Source organism: Theropithecus gelada, chromosome 2 (assembly GCF_003255815.1).
Source record: "Theropithecus gelada isolate Dixy chromosome 2, Tgel_1.0, whole genome shotgun sequence".
Classification (NCBI taxonomy): domain Eukaryota; kingdom Metazoa; phylum Chordata; class Mammalia; order Primates; family Cercopithecidae; genus Theropithecus; species Theropithecus gelada.
The window spans coordinates 102071073-102091378 of record NC_037669.1 but is presented as its reverse complement, the minus strand read 5'-3'; the positions used below and the strand labels follow the sequence as shown (position 1 = coordinate 102091378).

The 20306-nt window shown below is 41.1% G+C and overlaps 1 protein-coding gene and 1 non-coding gene across 2 annotated transcripts in view; one reads left to right on the top strand and one right to left on the bottom strand.

Moving 5' to 3' along the window:
• Nucleotides 1-20306, top strand: part of SLC22A14 (solute carrier family 22 member 14) — a 37397-nt gene that overhangs the window by 3882 nt on the left and 13209 nt on the right. The window lies entirely within an intron of this gene.
• Nucleotides 18736-18840, bottom strand: LOC112619828. Its single transcript, XR_003118329.1, has one exon. It is a non-coding gene; the product is annotated as a U6 spliceosomal RNA (small nuclear RNA).

Here is a 20306-nt window from a genome sequence, read left to right as displayed (position 1 = left end):
TTCTCAAGTTTTGTCAATCAAATGAATGTATAAATATCCTACAATGGTCTTGATTTGCATTTCCCTCATTATTAAAGAGGTTGAGCATCTTCACATGTTTGTAGGCCACACGAGTTTCCTCTTCATAAAATGCCTGTTAGGTCTTTGGCCCATTTTTGTTTTTCAGACGGAGTCTTGCTCTGTCACCCAAGCTGAAGTGCAATGGTACCATCTTGGCTCACTGCAACCTCTGCCTCCTGGGTTTGAGCAATTCTCCTGCCTCAGCCTCCCAAGTAACTGGGATTACAGATGTGTGCCACCACGCCTGGCTAATTTTTGTATTTTTAGTAGAGACTGGGCTTCACCACCTTGACCAGGGTGGTGTCGGAATTCCTGACCTCAGGTGATTCCACTCACCTTGGCCTCCCAAGGTGCTGAGATTACAGGCGTGAGCCACTGTGCCTGGCCTGATTTGTGGTTCTGTACATACTGTTTACATATTCTTGATCCTAGTCCTTTTTCAGATATAGATATGTGTGTGTGTGTGTGCGCGCGCGCGCAAATATCTCATTCCAGTTGTGTCATTTTTTTCTACTTTAAGATTTTCATTTTTAAGTTTTGTCTGCTTAAAACTGCTATATTGCTAAATTTGACTGTAAGCTTAATATTGCTATATTGTATTTCACTGTATAAATATACTACAATTTATACATTCTTATATACCTGTAGTCAAATTTATAAATTTAAAATTTTATGGTTAGCACAAAACAGCATAGTTTTTGTGTCTTGATTAGGAAATCCTTCCTCATCTGAAAGTCAGAAATAGATTCCCTTATATTTTCTATTAGAAGTGTTATTATTGAAATTTAAGGCCTTAACAGGGCTGGCATTTTTGTTTATTTTATTTTTCCATTTACTGACCTATCCTGCCACTCCCCTCTCAGATATCAAAACTTTATGTTTGCATGGATGTATTTCTGGGCTTTCTATTAGCTATTTCTATGTTGGCACATTCTCATTCATTCATATAACTTTATAATAAATTTTGATAATTCGCAGGGCACATCATTCTTATTATTCTTCAAAATTTTCTTAGGTATTTATACCCTTTGTCCTTCAATATACATTTTAGAATCATCTTGCCAAAAATAATTTTATAAAAAATATGTTCTGGATTTTGAGTAGGGTTGTATGAAATCTACAGATCAATATGGAGAAGAATTGACAACTTTTATTCATGACCATGAGATAGCTCTACATTTACTTTTCTTTCTTCACATATTTCTGTACATTTTATCATTATTTTACACACAGGTCTTGCATATATTTTTAAACCATTTTTTAAAATGTGGTAACATATACACAACACAAAATTTAACATCTTAACCATTGTTAAGTGTACAGTTCAGTGGTATTAAGTAATTCACATCATTGTGCAACCTTCACTACCATCCATCTCCGGAACTATTTTCCCAAACTGAAATTCTGTACCTACTAAATAATAACTCCCTTTTTCCTCCTCCCTCAGTCCCTGGTAACCACCATTCTACTTTCTGTGTCTATGAATTTGACTAGGTACCTCATATAAGTGCAATCATACATGTCCTTTTATGATTTGCTATTTTACTTAGCAGAATGTTTTCAAGGTTCATTCACACTGTAACGTGTATTATAATTTTATTCATTTTTAAGGCTGATTCATATTTCATTGTGTGTATATACCACATTTTCTTTATCCATTCATCCATCCATGGACATTTGTGGTGTTTCCACCTTTTGTCTATTGTGAACAATGCTGCTGTGAACATGGATGTACAAATCTGTTTGAGCTCCTGCTTTCAATTCTTTCGTGTATATACCCAGAAGTAGATTGTTGAATCAAATGGTACTTCTGTTTTTAATTATTTTAGGGACCATCATATTGTTTTCCATAGTGGCTACACCATTTTACATCCAATACAAAGGGTTCCAATTTCTCCACATCCTCACCAACATTTGTTTCCTTTTCTTTAAAAAAATTAATAATAGTCATCCTAATGGGTGTCTTGTACACATTTTGTTAGATTGTTCCTAATCTGTATTTCAATATTATAAATGGTATCTTTTAAAGATTCCAGTTTTTAAAAATTGTCTTCGTTTGAAATGATTTTAGGGTTTTAACAAAATTTGTGAGGCTGGGCACGGTGGCTCATGCCAGTAATCCCAGAACTTTGGGAGACCAAGATGGGAGGATCACTTGAGGCCAGAAGTTCAAGACCATCCTAAGCAACAAAGTGAGACCACATCTCTACAAAAAATAAAAAAATTAGCCCTGCATGGTGGCACACACCTATAGCATAGCTTCTCTGAAGGCTGAGACAGAAGGAGCGCCTGAGCCCAGGAGTTCAGCTGCAGTGAGCTATGACTGTGCCACTGTGATCCAACCTGGGTGACAGAGTGTGACTTTAGCTCTACAAAAAAAAAAAAAAAAAAAAGTTGCAAAAAAATGAACATTCCTTCTACACCCAGCTTCCCCTAATGTTGGCATCTTGCTTATCTAACCCAGAAAATTAACACTGACACAATACTATTACATAATCTATAGACCTAACTTGAACTTGGCCAATTCTCCCACTAACGTTCTTTTCCTGGTCTGAGGTCCAGTCCAGGGTCCCACACTGTGATTCGTTGTCCTGTTGTTACCAGGGTGTCCTTGCTCCCAGAGCTCCCAAGATGGTGGTGGGCTGCTTCCAAGATGGCAGCAAGCCTCTTGTTCTCTGACCTGGGGTTCTTGGCCTCAAGGATTCTAGAGAATGGAATCTTGGGCCATGTGGTGAGTATTATAGGTCTATCGGAAGCCGTGGGTCACGGAAGAGAACCGTGGAACCCAGCTACTAGTGTTCAGCTCGATTAGGACGAACCCAGGCACTTAGCCATGCAGGAACAATGGCAAGCCTTTAGCCCAATCCGGAGCGGCAATGGGCACCTCGCTGGATCAGGAGCACAGCAGACACCCTACTGGATCCGGAGGGGTGGAAGTCAGCAGTGGGTCTGCGACTGCGACAAACAACAGTGGTGGACGGCAGGCGAAAGCTCAGCTTGAGCCGTAACAAACATGGACCAGTAGAGTGTGCAGTTGCAAGATTTTATAGAGTGAAAACAGAGCTCCCATACGAAGGGAGGGAACCCAAAGGGGTAGCTGTTGCTGGCTCGAATGCCTGGGTTTATATCCCAATCACTGTCACTCTCACTGTGCTCTCAGGTGATAGATGATTGGCTATTTCTTTACCTCCTTTTTTTTGCCTAATTAGTATTTTAGTGAGCTCTCTTTACTATCTGATTGGTCGGGTGTGAGCTAAGATGCAAGCCCCGTGTTTAAAGGTGGAAGCGGTCACCTTCCCAGCTAGGCTTAAGGATTCTTAGTTGGCCTAGGAAATCCAGCTAGTCCTGTGTCTCAGTCCCCCTCTCAACAGGAAAACCCAAGTGCTGTTGGGGAGGTTGGCTGACGACCGCTCTAACTGCTTCCTGCTGAATTGGGGCATAGTAGGAGTTGTGCAGTTGAGATTTCCTCGGGAGGGGTGCCTTTGATATCATCAACATCGCAGCATGGGCTAGCAGGCCGGTCCAGGGGTCCACAGTAGGTCTTAGTCGTGGACTGCATCTGGGGCTCCATTTGAAGAACAATTTGTAGTTTTACAGCTTCGATTCTGGAAGAGACAAACTTAACAAGAGACAGGGATTGAAATGTATGGCCTGCAGTATAGGGGATTATTTCTTTGGCACACTTTACAGGCCCTGACTATCTGCTTGATAGTTTTAAAAAGGTCTGGTCCAGTAAACAATAATTTGGCCATCTGATGGGTGCTATCAATGCCTAAATGAAAGGTTTGGTGAAAGATTTCAAGTAATTTTCATTGGTTAGCTGCAGGAAAAAGTGTTTTTCCTTCTTCGTTGGCTAGCCATCTTGAGGGGAGGAAACTATATCCTCGTGAGGTTCCCTATTCTATTTCTCCTGTTGAGTACCAGGGCTTGGTTTTCCGGAGAGGATTACCCCATACTAGGGATCCTTCTATAAGCATTTCTAATGGAGGGTCCTGCCTTGTGGTTCTTTTGGCTTCAATATCTGCTTGGTGGTTCCCTTCTATTTCCCTTTCCTTTCCTTTCTGATGACCCCGGCAGTGGAAGACTGCCACCTCTTTAGGTTTCTCTACCGCCAATAATAATCTGCTAATGGCTTCCTGATGTTTGATAGGTGTTCCCTCAGAAGTTACGAATTCTCTTTCTCTCCATATTGCTGTGTGGGCATGGAGGACTAGGTAAGCATACTTAGAGTCTGTATATAGATTTACCCTTTTTCCTCTCCTAGTTTTAGTGCCCGAGTGAGGGCTATTAGTTTTTCCAGCTAAGCACTAGTTCCTGGAGTGAGGGGATTACTTTCAAGTAGTCCATTATCACTGACCACTGCATACCCTACTTTTCGAAGTCCTTTTTCTACAAAGGAACTTCCATCAGTATACAAGTCGAGGTCAGGATCAGTCAAGGGAACCTCTGAAAGGTCCCCTCGAGCGGCATAGGTTTGAGCAATCACCTGTTGACAGTTATGTTCTATCTTTTCTTCATCGTCTGGAAGAAATGTAACTGGATTAAAAGTTGCAAAAGTGCGCAGTCACAGCACTGGCCCTTCAAGTAATAGAGCCTGATATTTAAGCAAATTGTTGTCTGACAGCCACAAGTCTCCTTTGGCAGTGAGTATGCCGTTCACATCATCAGATGTCCACACAATAAGATCTCTTCCTTATATTATTTTAACTGTTTCAGATACTAAGACTGCTACTGCTGCCACTACCTGTAAACAATGAGGCCAATCTTTTGCCACTACATCAATTTCCTTACTCAGGTATGCCACGGGATGCAAGCTGGTCCCTCGGACCTGTGTAAGGACTCCTAGAGCTTTTTTTTCTGTGACATATAAGTCTTGCCCTGTTGGCAAGCTTAACACTGGGGCTTGAGTTAGGGCCTTCTTTAGGGTCTGGAAAGCCGCTTCTGCTTCAGGTGTCCATCTTACTAAATGGGTATTGGCTTTCTGAGTTTCCTTAATTAGTGTATATAATGGTCTGGCTATTTCGCCGTACCTGGGAATCCATATTCGGCAGAAGCCTGTTATGCCAAGGACCCCTTTTAGTTGCTTTAGGGTTTTGGGATGAGGATAAGCCAGTATAGGCTGGATACATTCCTCACTGAGGGCCCTGGTGACCTTGGATAATTTTAGCCCTAAGTATTTAACCTGCTGTAAGCAGAGCTGAGTCTTTGGTTTGGAAACCTTGTAGCCATAGGTGGTGAGGAAATTTAAGAGTGCTTGGGTGGCTTGATGGCATAAGGTTTCCGAACGGGCGGCTAAAAGTAAATCATCCATGTACCAAAGGACAAGAGTGTCCAGGTATGAGAACTGGCTCAAGTCTTGGGCTAATGGCCAAATAGATGGGGGTTATCCCTGAACCCTTGGGGTAAAACAGTCCAGGTGAGTTGGGATGTTGGGTTTGAAGGATCTTCAAAGGCAAACAAGAATTGAGAGTCAGGATATACAGGGATGCAGAAAAAGGCATCCTTAAGGTCCAGGACTGTAAACCACTCTGCTTCCTCTGGTATTTGGGAAAGCAGAGTGTAAGGGTTAGGTACAGCTGGGTATAGGGGAACAACGACCTCATTGATAATCCTGAGATCCTGCAATAACCTCCACTGTCCGTTGGGTTTCTGTACTCCTAAGATTGGAATATTGCAAGGGCTATTGCTTGGTTTTACTAGGCCTTGGGCTTTTAGGTCCTTAACAATCTTTTGGAGTCCTTGTTGGGCCTCGGTTCTAAGGGGGTACTGCTTTGGTGGGGAAAGGAGGCGGAATCCTTTAGTTTAACTTGAACAGGATGGGCATTCTTTGCTCATCCATATTGTCCTTCTCTTGCCCAGACTTCAGGATTAATTCCTTCCTCAAGCAGGGGACAACAAATGGGTGTTCCTTCTCCTATGTTCAGGTGTATAATGGCCCCTGCTTTTGCTAGTATGTCTCTCCCTAACAAGGGAGTGGAGCTTTCAGGCATAATTAGAAAAGCATGTGAAAGAGTAAAGTTCCACAGTCACAACTTAGTGGCTGGGAGAAGTATCAGCCACTAAGTTGTTCCCCAGTTACAACCAGACAGTGACTGGCTGCCCTAGGATCCCTCGGATAGTGACAGATTTGGAGGACAGTTGTCCAGGACAGGAGAGTAAGACTGAGAAGGCCGTGCCAGTGTCCAGAAGACAGTTAACCTCCTGGCCTTCAATGGTCAAGCATACCTGGGGCTCTGTGAGGGTGATGGCATGGGCTGGCGCTTGTCCCGGGCACCCTCAGTCCTGCTGCTGGATCATCTGGTTAGTGGTTCTGACTCAGGACCTTCGTCCCCTGGGGCAATGGGCCTTCCAGTGATTCCCGTGACATAAGGGGCATGGACGAGGGGGCAGCTTATTTTTGTTTTTTTTAAAGCAAAACTCCATTTTTATTATTTTTAAATTCCTTTGAATTCTGGCCTGTATGCCATAGGATTTCTGGAATGTCACATTTCTTTAGAAAATTTCAGTGTTAAGTCTAGGTTCATTAAAAAATACTAACAAAGTTTAGGAACATACTTGGCATTTCAGAAGACATATGATAGGTGTATTTTTTTGGAAAGTACCTGGATTTTGAGAAATTCAGACCAATCTAAATTTACTTTGCCGTCCTTGGTCATGTACTCTCAAAGGCCAAAATAACAGATTTATAACAGTATAAACCAGCAAATTCTTGACATTCTTTTGGTTTGTTAGTCTTCTCTATACAAGTTTGATTTTACATATACACCCTGGCATTCTTGAGTCTGGTTCTAGTTACTGGTTTAATGACAATAATTTAAGGCAGAAAAGGAATAATGACCACATATAAGGGAGCCTCCTCACGCAAGGAAACAACAGCTTTTTTTTTTTTTTTTTTTTAAAGCCAGGGAAGAAGAGCAACTTCCAAATAATAAAATTTCTTCCTTAGGTAATGACAGTGTAGAGGGCCTCATAGGAGACGGTGCAGTGAGTCATTCCTTCCTGTTTCATCTCCCCTCTTAAGAGTACTGATTTTGTGATCATTGCCTTATGGCCACAAACAAAAAGCAAAGAGTTAGGCTATATGTTGCTAAACTACAGAATCAGTTGAATTCCTACTTTTTCATGAGCATCGGTTCATATTTTAATTTGGTAGTTTGGGGTTTTAAGCCTGCCATTCTTTTGCAATGTCATAGAAATCAGCCACCCTACCAGAGGGGTACTTACATTTCTTGTGCTCTTCAAAATATTTTATGGTGCCCACAACTTTTTCCTCCTGAAACTTACTCTCAGTAAGACATTGTTCTAGATCATAATAAGTAAATATTTAATTGACTATTTTGTCATAAGACTCCAAATTTTCTATCCTGGAATCATATATGCATATATTAATGGAAAGTATTTCTCTTCTAACTCGTCTCAACAGCACAGTCCCCAACACCCTACAATTCCCTAGACATTATCCATTCTCATTTTTGTACCAATATCTGTATCAGTTTGGATCTTTCCAAGCGAGTGAAACTCATTTTGGCCGACTTAAACAATAAGTGAATTTGTTGAAAACCTAAGGGCGTTATAGAATTACTGAAAAGGTTAGACAGCAAGGTTTGAAAATTAATTGCAATCAAGGCATTTTGGGGACCCAAGAATCAGAAATTCCAGGAAGAGATCCATAACAACACAGACTGGATGCTGCCACTTTGTACGATCAGTGGTGTTTCTTCTATCCTTGCATAACAGTTTCAATATTTAAATCCCCAGAAGATAGAATCCAATTGTGGAAGTATAGATCATTTACTAGGGAGCAAGAAAGAAAATTGCAGTTCTATTTGAAATGGTAAATGGAGTTTGGATGATCAAAACTGACAAGTTACGGGCAATTATGAGCCAATACAGCTTTTGAAAATATACATAATATTTTGTTTGTGTGTTTTGTTCTAAAGTATTTTATTTTATTATTATGCTTTAAGTTCTAGGCTACATGTGCACAATGTGCAGGTTTGTTACATATGTATACATGTGCCATGTTGGTGTGCTGCACCCATCAACTCGTCATTTACATTAGGTATATCTCCTAATGCTATCCCTTCCCCCTCCCCCAACCCCACAATAGGCCCCGGTGTGTGATGTTCCCCTTCCTGTGTCCTAGTGTTCTCATTGTTCAATTCCCACCTATGAGTGAGAACATGCAGTGTTTGGTTTTTTGTCCTTATGATAGTTTGCTGAGAATGATGGTTTCCAGCTTCATCCATGTCCCTACAAAGGACATGAACTCATCCTTTTTTTATGGCTGCATAGTATTCCATGGTGTATATGTGCCACATTTTCTTAATCCAGTCTGTTATTGATGGACATTTGGGTTGGTTCCAAGTCTTTGCTATTGTGAATAGTGCTGAGGCGGCTTATTTCTATTTGGACAATCTTTTTTAAAGTGTCCTTGTAGACTGCACTGGAAGCAAGCACTATTAGGCATTCGATTTGCCCAGGTTTTCCCTTTTCCAGAGCCTCCAAAGTCTGCTTGCCTGAGGGCCATGACTAAAGCGGTGGCCTTTTTTTATCCCATTTGTCCCATTCTGCCTGCTCCTCCTGATCTCTATTATAAAAAACCAAGGTTGCCAAGTTCAATAGGGTTTCCAAGTTTTGCTCCGGGCCTAAGATGGACTTTTGAAATTTTTTTCTAATGTCTGCAGCTGACTGAGTGATAAACTTATCCTTTAAGATTAGTTGGCCTTCAATAGAGTCAGGTGACAGGGAGGTATGCTTCCTCAATGCCTCCCTTAGTCTCTCCAGAAAGGCAGTAGGATTTTCTTCCTTTCTCTGTGTTACAGTGGACATCATTTGATAATTCATAGGCTTCTTTCTAGTTTTCCTTAGTCCTTCTGGCACGCAAGTTAGCAAATGTCTGCAGCACCAATTTCCATGTTCGGATCCTGTGTCCCAGTGATGGTCTACAATGGGAACTGCCTGCTGGCCTGTGGGGAATTGTTCTTTCCTCTGTTGTCATCCTATCTCTCATTTGGGGTTAGTGTCTGTTTTAGCAGTAACATTATTTCTCTCCATGTCAGATCAAAGGATTGTCCTAACCCTTGTAAAACATCACTCAGATAGCCATCAGGGTTATCTGAGAATTTACCTAGGTCTATTTTAATTTGCTTTAAGTCTGAGAGAGAAAAAGGTACATGTGCTCTGGCTGGGCTGAATTCTCCTCCTCCTACTGCTTGGAGGGGGCATAATCGGGGAATACTGGCACTCTTTGGTTCATTGTTTACCCCTTTGTCTACCTCCTTTTGGACCGTTTGGGTTGAACGGGGGTCCTTATGAGTTGGGGAAGGAGTCGGGGTGACGCCAGGGTAGGGAGGTAGACGCTGAGGTTTCCTGTAGTGCATAAATCACACTTTTGACATAATTGTGAGTTGTCTGTTAATGAAAAGAAAGTTTGTACATATCGCACTTCACTCCATTTGCCTTCTTTTCTACAAAAAGGTCTAGCTGTAAGATGGTGTTATAATTTATGCTTTCCTCAGGAGGCCAGGTTTCTCCCCCTTGAAGAGAATATTGTGGCCAGGCGGTACTGCAGAAGAATATGTCGTTTCTTTCTTAGTATCTGAGGGTCAGATTGGTCCTAATTCTCCAGAATACACCTTAGGGGTGTTTTTGCCTTGGTGGGAACATTTCCCATCTGAAAAAAGAACATAGGGATGTCAGCACCCCCAGTCATTTTCCGATGAGCATTAGTCCTAGAGCATCCTCTATGTTCCTAATGTTTATTCCTTTCCAGGGTGCGTAACCACCCATGGACCTCTGCTTATCGGATTAGTTACGCTCACTGATGTAGCAGTCCTGCACCTGTTTTCCCGCCTTTCTTGACCACAAAGAAAGGGGTCTGGGCTGCTGGATTCTAGTGGTCCTTTACCAACTCGTCCAACATTGCCTTTGTGCTCAGGGGTGAGTCCTAGAGCTGGGCTGGGTTACTGAGTATTTCATAACAACCCAGTTTGCCTCATCAAGATGCATTCCCATAAACAGTTCTTTTGCAAATTCGTTTCAGAGAGGGTGTAGGTAACTTTTCGAGTCAGCATTGAGATAGTTTTTTGATTCTGTAAGTACTTTAAGGCTTGGCTGAATGCAAACAGCTCCAACGTTTGAGCAGACCAATTATTGGGCAATTCTCCTATCTCTGCTTCCACAAGAGTCTCCCTGTCAATTACTGAATACCCATTGTGGTTTTTTCTCAATCACCTGTCCTGAAGGGAGTTCCTCCTAGGTGTGGTCGGATCTTTGTATGATAATTAAGATTTAAATCCCCTGTTAGGAAACCTGCTGGGTTAAGGGAATTTTCAGTGGTTAATGTTAAATCACCTTTTTCTAACAGAATAGCCCCATACTTTTAGATTTTTGAGTTAGTAAGCTACCTTTTTGCTTTTTTGACTTAGAATAATTCTGAACTGGTGAAATGTGCTCACGATGAGGTTTCCTCTAAAAGTTACTTTTCTACTTTCTTCTGTTAGCAAAGAAGTTGCTGCTACAGACTGAATGCATTTGGGCCATCTGTGGGTTACTGGTTTAAGAACTTTTGATAGGAAGGCTACAGGTTGTTAGTAGTCTCAGTGTTTTCAGGCTACATCCTTATTTACACTGACAGCAAGGTAGTATTGGAGTGTTACAGGGTCACGGAGAAGACCTTCAATGATCAATTATAGGTTTAAGTTTACCCTGGCTTTTAAAGGAATAGGGCACACCTTTTTTTTTTTTTTTTTTTTTTTTTTTTACTATTTCTATCTTTCTCTTTCTCTCTTTGACTCCCTTTTTGTCTCTCTGCCTCTTTCTCCTCTCTATCTCTCTGTCTCTCTCTCTTTTTCTCTCTCTTCTCTTAGCCATTTACAAACTTGGGGCCCTGGCAAGGGTGGTGGGGAACGGGTCCCACATATAACTGCCCATGTCGAGAGCTATATACTTAAATCAGGAGGGACACCAGGGACAAGACTCCCTGTGTTTATAGCCTAGATACCTAAGGATACAGTGTAGAGTTTCCTTAGATCCCTTTGGAGATACAACTTGCTAGAGGAAATGAAAGTCTGAACCATTAGTACCTAGGAGGCAGCGATGGGAGGAAGTAGATTCAGAGGTAAGGAGAATTTTGGGGCTACACTTTCAAAAAAGTCGTGGTCGGGACCCAGGAGGTATGGGTCAGAAGGAAAGGTAGGGGCGCACACATGGGCGACTGTTGAATAGAGACTTCTGGCTGTAAGGCCAGGAGTTTGGGACAATAACTTTCTGCTTCTAGTCAGCCCCAGGATTCCCCAGGAAAATTGAAAGTGGAAGCTGGTTCCAGGCAGAACAATGTTCCCAACCCAGAAGGGGTGGGGGTTGTTATAAAGCCCTTCCCCAGACAGCCTCACACCTGACTCTTAAGTCTGGTGGCCATGCTAATCATTTTTAACTGGCTGACAGGTGCCCGGTATTTTCCTCCAATTCTAAGGAAGGATAGGACAGAATAGCAAGTGAAAGTGGTCCAATATTACTCACCACTTTGGAGGTCCCTTTGTGGTTGCCAAATTGTTACGGGGGGTCCTTGCTCCCAGAGCTCCCAAGATGGTGGCGGGCCACTTCCAAGATGGCAGCGAGCCTCTTGTGCTCTGACCTGGGGTTCTTGGCCTCACGGATTCCAAGGAATGGAATCTTGGGCCATGAAATGAGTGTTACAGCTCTATTAGAAGCTGTGGGTCACGGAAGAGAGCCATGGAACCCAGCGACTAGTGTTCAGTTCGATTAGGATGAATCCAAGCACTTAGCCTTGCAGGAACAATGGCAAGCCTTTAGCCCAATCCGGAGCCGCAATGGGCACCTCACTGGATCAGGAGCACAGCAGACACCCTGCTGGATCCGGAGGGGTGGAAGTCAGCGGTGGGTCTGCGACAACGACAAACAGCAGTGGTGGACAGCGAGTGAAAGCTCAGCTCGAGCCATAACAAACATGGACCAGTAGAGTGTGCAGTTGTAAGATTTTATAGAGTGAAAACAGAGCTCCCATAAAATGGGAGGGGACCCAAAGTGGGTAGCTGTTGCTTGTTGAATGCCTGGGTTTATATCCTGATCATTGTCCCTCCCGCTGTGCTCTCAGGCGATAGATGATTGTTTACCTCCTGTTTTTGCCTAATTAGCATTTTAGTGAGCTCTTTTTACCACCTGTTTAGTTGGGTGTGGGCTAAGTTGCAAGCCCCGTGTTTGAGTGGATGTGGTCACCTTCCCAGCTAGGCTTAGGGATTCTTATTCGGCCTAGAAAATCCAGCTAGTCCTGTCTCTCAATGTCTTCTTAGTCTCCTACAGTCTCGGAAAGTTCCTCAGCCTTCTTCATGCTTTAATACTTAAAAAGTACTAGGCAGTTATTTTGTAGAATGCCCCTCAATCTGTTTGGTGGTGTTTTTTGTTTTTTTTTTTAATTTTTCTTCCACTTTTATTTTAAGTTCAGGGGTACATGTGCAGGATGTGCAGATTTGTTACACAGGTAAATGTGTCCTGTGGTGGTTTGCTGCACGGATCAAACCATCACCCAAGTATTAAGCCCAGCATCCGTTAGCTATTCTTCCTGATGCTCTCCCTTCCCCACGCACCCTTGTTTGGTGTTTTCTTATGATTATATTAAGGCATGTATTTCTGGCAAGAATACTTCAGAAGTGCTGTTGTGCCCCTAGTACATCATATGCAGGGGTGTATGATGTCATCACATCCCCTTACAGGTGATTTTAATTTTCATTACTTGGTTAAAATGGTGTCTGCCAAATTTCTTCACTATGAAGTTATTATTTTCCCCTTTGTAAATGATAAGTATCTTATGGTGAGACACACTTTGATATTATGTAAATATCTGTTTCTCATAACTTCATCCTCTAATTTTAATATTCATCAATGATTCTTGCCTGTAACAGTTATAACTGGTGCTTGCCAAATGGTGATTTTTGTATTTTCATCTTTTTTTCTACACTTATTACTGTGGGATTCTTCAGTAAGGAAGAGCTCTCCCTTTGATACGACTTATTTAGTCATTTATTTATTTATATCATTATGAACTCATATTTATTCTATGGGTTATAACCTATTACTATCATTATTTATTTTGTTGCTAAAATTGTCCCAGATTTGTCCACTGAGGACGTCTTCAGTTTGGCTCCTGTGTTCTTTTGACGTGCCTCCATCATTTTAGGGTGCTTTCTTGCTTTCTGGTACCACAAGATATTTTATAATCTCTTGTACTGTCCCTGCTCCAACGGTGGAATCAACCATTTCTCCAACGAACCCTGATTCTTTTATTTAGGAACCAAGATCTAAGTACTAGGTGTACTCATTGCTACTAAGTTGTTATTTTTTCTAGGCCATCTAGTGGACAGAGCTAGAAAATAGAAAATAGACATCTATCTATCTCTATCTATTTATCTATCTATCTATCAATCATGAGTTCATTCTGGTATCTTTGGTTCCAATCCAACACCACAGTCTTCATTCTAGTCTTCCCTGTCTTTTGTGTGTGTGTGTGTGTGTGTGCACGTGCGCATGTGTTTTAGACAGAGTCTCGCTCTGTCACCCAGGCTGGAGTGCAGTGGTGCCATCTCAGCTCACTGCAACCTCCGCCTCCTGGGTTCAAGCAATTCTCCTGCCTCAGACTCTGGAGTAGCTGGGATTACAGGCAGGTGCCACCATATCCAGCTAATTTTTGTATTTTTTAGTAGAGACGGGGTTTCACCATGTTGGCTAGGCTGGTTTTGAACTCCTGACCTCAGGTGATCCACCTGCCTTGGCCTCCAAAGTGCTGAGATTACAGGTGTGAGCCACCGCGCCCAGTTTCCCCTGTCCTTTGTTGTAACTCCTTTCTCTGACAAAAACCTAGCTCTTATTATCTACAGTATAGTTACTTATTTACTTAAATATAGTATACACATAGTTTCAGAACTGCAAATCCATCTCTGTGAAAAACAAATTCACTAACTAGGATAACAATATTTGTGTACAGTTCTTTTCATCTTTAGCTTTACAATATGTAGTCAATATGCTATTTTTCGGTTACTTAGATTAGTCCTTTTCTTCCCCATCCTCTTCAGTGCAGTTATGATGTTTATTTGTATCACATTAGGTTTATTTGCTGCTGTTGGATTACTTCTTTGTACAGGTTGGTTTTAATTACCTATTTGGGGATGGGGTGTATGTGAAACCTTACTAAGGTTGTAAAATCAGAATTACACAAAAAGCTATACTCAGAGAATGGTCCCTCCCCTCCCATCCCATCTATCCCATTCCATTCCCTCATTCTTTTCACCCATTCCCACCCACTCACCCTCAGAGGTAATTAGTCTCATTAGTTTGTGACTTGTTCTCCTGTATTTTTTTCACAAATGAGCAATACATGTATATTCTTATATCCCCTTTTATTACATGAAGAGCAGCTTACTAGAGATACTCAAGCATTTTGCTTTCTTCACTTACCAATATGGTCTGGAAATCATTCCATATCAATGAATAGACATTTTCCTAATTCTTTTTTACAGTTGCATAATGTCACTTTTTTATTTTTGAGATGGTCTTACCCTGTTACCCAGGCTGGAGTGCAGTGGAGCATTCATAGCTTACGGCAGCTTCAATCTCCTGGGCTCAAGTGACCCTCCTGTTTTAGCCTCCCATGTAGCTGGGACTAACAGCATGCATCACTACACCTGGTTAATTATTTTATGTTTTGTAGAGATGGGGTATTATTTTGTTGACCAGGCTGGTGTTGAACTCCTGGGCTCAAGCAATCCTCTTGCCTCAGCCTCCCAAAGTGCCGGGATTACAGGTGTGAGGCACCACGCCAGTTCTTGTATTGCACTGAGTGGCTATACCACTGTTTATTCAGCCAGTCTCCTATGTATATGGATATTTAGTTTTTTCCCAATATTTTGCAATACAATCAATGCTGCAGTGTGAATAACCTTGTACATACGTATTTTCTTACTGTCGGAAGTGTATTTCCAGGGTAAATTCCCAAAGTGGGATTGCTAAATCAAAAAGCAAGTGTCTACATAGTTTTTTAGGTGTATCAGTGGTCTGTAAGACTGCCCCCAGGCTCTGCAATTCACCAGAAGCATTTATGGGCCTCAAAAGTTATTCTAGGGCCGGGTGCAGTGGCTCACGCCTGTAATCCCAGCATTTTGGGAGGCCAAGGTGGGAGGATCACCTAATATCAGGAGTTCAAGACCACCCTAGCCAATATGGTAAAACTCTATATCTACCAAAAATACAAAAATTAGCTGGGTGTGGTGGTGTGCGCCTGTTGTCCCAGCTACTTGGGAGCCTGAGGCAGGAGCATTACTTGAACCTGGGAGGTGGAGGTTGAAGTGAGCCAAGTTCACACCACTGCACTCCAGCCTGGGGAACACGGCGAGACTTCATCTCAAAAATAATAATAATAATAATGTTATTATATACACTGCTACAACTTATTATAACAAATGGGTACAATGCAGGGTCAATAAAGGGAAAAGGCACAGTGGGTGGAGTCTAGAGGATACTGGGTACAATCTTCCCATCTTCTCCCAATGAAAGTACATGGGATGCCCTTACTCCCCCAACAATGAACTGCAGCAACATGTGTGAAGTCTTTTCTGCCAGGGAATCTCCCCGAGCCTAAGAGCCCAGCATTGTTATTGGGGATTGAATGTGAAGCCACACAGTGCCTTCATGACTAAAACTTCCATGACTGAAACTGCATTGCCCAATTTCAGACCCCAAGAAGGAAAGATGTTCAACATAAGGCACAAGCTATCTAGACAAGCTGGTACAATGTGGTTCAAGGTTCCAAGCATGCCAAACACTCTTTTAAAACATGTTTTTAGAGATAAGGTCTTGCACACTGCAGCCTTAAACTCCTGGGCTCAAGCTATCAGGAGTGGCTCAACCTCCCAAGGGGCTAGGACTACAAGTGTACTCCACCATGCCTGCCTAATTTTTGTTTGTTTGTTTCTTTAGAGATGCGGGGTGGGTCTCGCTATGTTGCCTAGGCTGGTCTTGAACTCCTGGCCTCAAGCAATTCTCCCCCCTCAGCCTCCCCAAATGCTGGGATTTTAGGCATGAGCCACTGCACCTGGCCCCAAACACTCTTAATGGTAGCAGAGGGAACACTCCAAAAGTTCAATTCCAGAAGCCAGCCAAAGACTAATCACTCAAGTAGTCCTTTCTTAACATGTGCAAGACGTAAACAAATCAGGGTGTCTGGGTTAATTCGTTCTTTAATATCAGGTATTACCGAATTGTCCTTCAGAAAGGTTGTGCCGGTTTGCATTCCCATCAGCAATGTACGAAAGAGCTTGTTTCCCCACAGCATCATCAACAAAATGTGCCCATGTGATAGGTGAGAAACGTTATCACAGTATTGCTGTAATTAGCATTTCTGCAAATTTTGAGTGAGTTTGAATATTTTTTTATTGAATGGAATACTTTTACAAATTATATTTTCTAATTCTTTTGGGAGAAATGCAACTGACTTTTATATATTCGCATTATATGCAGCTACCTTGCTAAGCTCTCCTATTGTTTCTAATTCTCTGTAGATTCTTTGGGGTTTTATTTTCTTTTCAATCTTTACGCCTTTAATTTCTCTTTCTTATCTTATTGCACTGGCTAGGGCCACCAGTATAATGTCAAATAAGTAATTGTGAGCATCTTTGTCTTCCCTCTGATTTTAAAAGGGATACTTTTAATGTTTCCTTTTTAGGATTTTGTTGTTGTTGTTGGGGGGAGAGATAGTTTTTTTTGTTATTAAATCAAATAATTTCTCACTTAGGATTTTTCTTTAAAAATCACAAATTGTTGAATTTTATCAAATGTATTTTCTGCATCTATAAACATGATTATATGGTTTTCTCCATTGATCTGTTAAGTATTGATTTATTACTTGTATAAATATAAGTATTTATATATTGTCTAGGCCAGGCGTAGTGGCTCAGGAGGCTGTAATCCCAGCACTTTGGGAGGCCAGGGCGGGCGGATCAGCTGGAGGTCTCAACCAACCTGGCCAACATGGTGAAACCCTGTCTCTACTAAAAAATACAAAAATTAGCCAGGCGTGGTGGCACACGCCTGTAATCCCAGCTACTCAGGAGGCTGAGGCAGGAGAATTGCTTGAACCCAGGAGGCGGAGGTTGCAGTGAGCTGACATGATACCACTGCACTCCAGCCTGGGCAACAAGAGTGAGACTCTGTTTCAAAAAAAAAGTATATATATATGTATATGTATATATATATATTTATATTTTCTAATAGTAAAACCATCTTTGCATTTCTGGTTAAAACTGTTTTTAACTGGCCGTGCATGGTGGCAGATTGCCAAGACAGGCAGATTGTTTGAGCTCAGGAGTTCCAGACCAACCTGGGCAACATAACAAGACCTCATCTCTACAAAAAATATAAAAATTAGCTGAGTGTGGTGGGTGCACCTGTAGTCTCAGCTACTCAAGGAGGTTGAGGTGGGAAGATTGCTTGCGCCTGGGAGGTCAAGGCTGCTGTGAGCCAAGATTGTGCCACCGCATCCTAGCCTAGGTGACCAAGTGAGACACTGTCTCAAAGATAAAACTGTATTTACTGTGATATATTTTCTCTTAATGCACCATTAAATTTGATTTACTAACATTGTATTTGGAGTTTTTTGCATCCATTTTTATGAATGAAACGTATCTGTCATTTCCTTTTTGTACTGTAATTTTCTAGTTGTGCTATCAAAGTTAAAAATCTTTGGGAGTATATATCTTTGCCTATTCTCTGAAAAAAAAATTAAATAAATTGGACTTCCTTTATTGGAAGATTTTTTACTTCTACTTTAATTTAGTCATTATAGAACTTTTAAGACTTTCTATTTATTCTTAAATCTGTTTTGAGTAATTTTGTTTTAGAAATTTAATTCACCTAAGTTTTTAAATTCATTGGCATAAAGTTGATGTTCATATCCAATTATATTTTCAGTTTTGCTATATCTGTATATTCGTTTTTGCATATATAAAAGACTTATTTGTATCTTCTGTCTTTTTTATTTTATTTTTTTACATAATTTCACTAAAGGTTTGTCTGTCTTATTAATCTATTCAAGGAACTAATTTTGAACTTTGTTGATTCCTTTTCTTATACTTTTGTTTCTAGTTCCTTTATTTTTGTCTTAACTTTACTACCTTCTTCCTTTACTTTCTTTAGATTTATTCTTTTGTGTTTTTTCCCACTTATGACGGTTGTTTAGTTGATTAATTTTCAGTCTTTCTGATTTTCTATTATAAAGCACTTAAAGCTATAAACTTCCTACAAGTACCACTTTTTATACCACCCATAAGTTTTGATATGTTATGGTTCTTACTATCATTCATTTATAAATCTTTTTAAACTCCCACCATGATTTCTTCTTTAACTTTTTAACTTAAAAACATATGGAGCTATCGCTATCTCTATCATCTCTATATCTATCTTCATTCCATCCTCATGGGTTAGAAGACTCAATATTTTTCTTAAGATATAAATTCTTCTCTACTATCGATTCAATACAATCTCAATGATTGCATTTACTTAATACAATCAATATTTGAATTTGCTTACATTTTTCCCATTTTTGCCACTCATTATTGCATCTCCGGCTGTCCTCCAGAGATCATTTTCCTTCTAGTCTTTATTTATTTAAATATGGAACACTTTACAAATTTGTGTCATCCTTGTGCAGAGGTCATGCTAATCTTCTCTACGTCGTTCCAATTTTAGTACATGTGCTGCCAAAGCCAGCACCCTTTGTATCCTTTAAACGTTCAATCAAATCAGGTCTCTTGCTGTGTGTTCTCTCAATTTCTGATTATCTCTATAATTATATTTATTTTACCCTAGTTCTTGACAGACAATTTTGCTGGGTATACAATTCTATGTAGTCCATAATTTTCCATCCACATTTTGAAAATATTCTTCGCTCTCCTGGTTTCCTTGTTGCTTAACTTTCATCTTCTTTTTTTCTTTTTTTTTGAGACAGGGTCTCTCTCTGTTACCCAGGCTGGAGTGCGGTGGCGTGATCATGGCTCACTGTAGCCTCAACCTCCCAGCCTCCTGAGTAGCTGCGACTACAGGCACATGCCACCAAGCCTGGCTAATTTTTTTGTATATTCTTGTAGAGACGGGGTTTCACTATATTGTCTAGGCTGGTCTTGAACCCCTGGGCTCAGGTGATCTACCCGCCTGCACCTGCTTCTAACAGGAGACTGCTGAGGCTGTTCATTAGTCAGTGGCCTGTCTTCTCTCCAGCTGATTTTCAAGATCTTTTCTTTGTCATTGGTGCCCTGCAGCTTCACAGCAATGTGTCTAGCCATGGTTTTCTTTTATATTTATCTTGCCTGAGATAAGTTGTGTTTCCAGGATCTAAGAATTTGTTTTAGAAGTTTTAGAAAACGTATTATTTTTATTTCATCTCCATTTTTCCTTGTGGAGTTCCAATTCGATACACGTTAAATCTTCTATCTACCAAGTCTCTTTACCTCTCTCTCACATTTCAGCAGTTTATTCCAGTTCACTGATTCTTTGTGTCAAATCTGTTTAACTTTCCTTAGTGTTTTTATCTCAACATCAACTTGTCATTCAACAAGCTTTCATTTTTGAAAGTTTCTAATCTTCCTTCCAAAACTGTCTGCTTTTTCCTGATTGTTGTAAGTTCATTTTTGTAATTACAACCTTTAAATCCTTAAAAAATTCATACAATAGCTGTTCTAAATTTTGTATCTGACAGTTTCAACATCTGCAGTCTAAAAGTCTGTGGTTTCTGGGTTCTGTTGACTCTTAGAGTGGCTTGTCTTCTCAAGCTGTAATCTCTTTGTTTGATATACATCCGTGAGAGTCTTGCAGAATCAACTTGAAGAAATTTTCCTTCAGAGAAGGCTTGCTTCTGCCTCTGCTCTGAGCCAAGGGGTGCCCTGCACCAGGAACTGTTACCCCTTCTGAGAGTTTTGGCTCAAAACAGAGTTTTAAGCTTAGTTTCCCCTCCTCGCTGCTGTTGCAAGGTAATATGCTCACAGTCAGTACTGTTCACCTTCCTCCTTCCGCCCATCTGCCTTTCCAGTTTGGCTCCATGCTATACCACCTCACCACTGCACCAGCCTTGGCGCCCCATCTCTGTGGCCTAGGCTTCCAGTCCCCCACCTCGAGCCCAGCTCCTGGCCACTGCCGATGCAGATCTTTGTTTCATTTTGAAGAAAAGGTCCCTGGAGACCTCT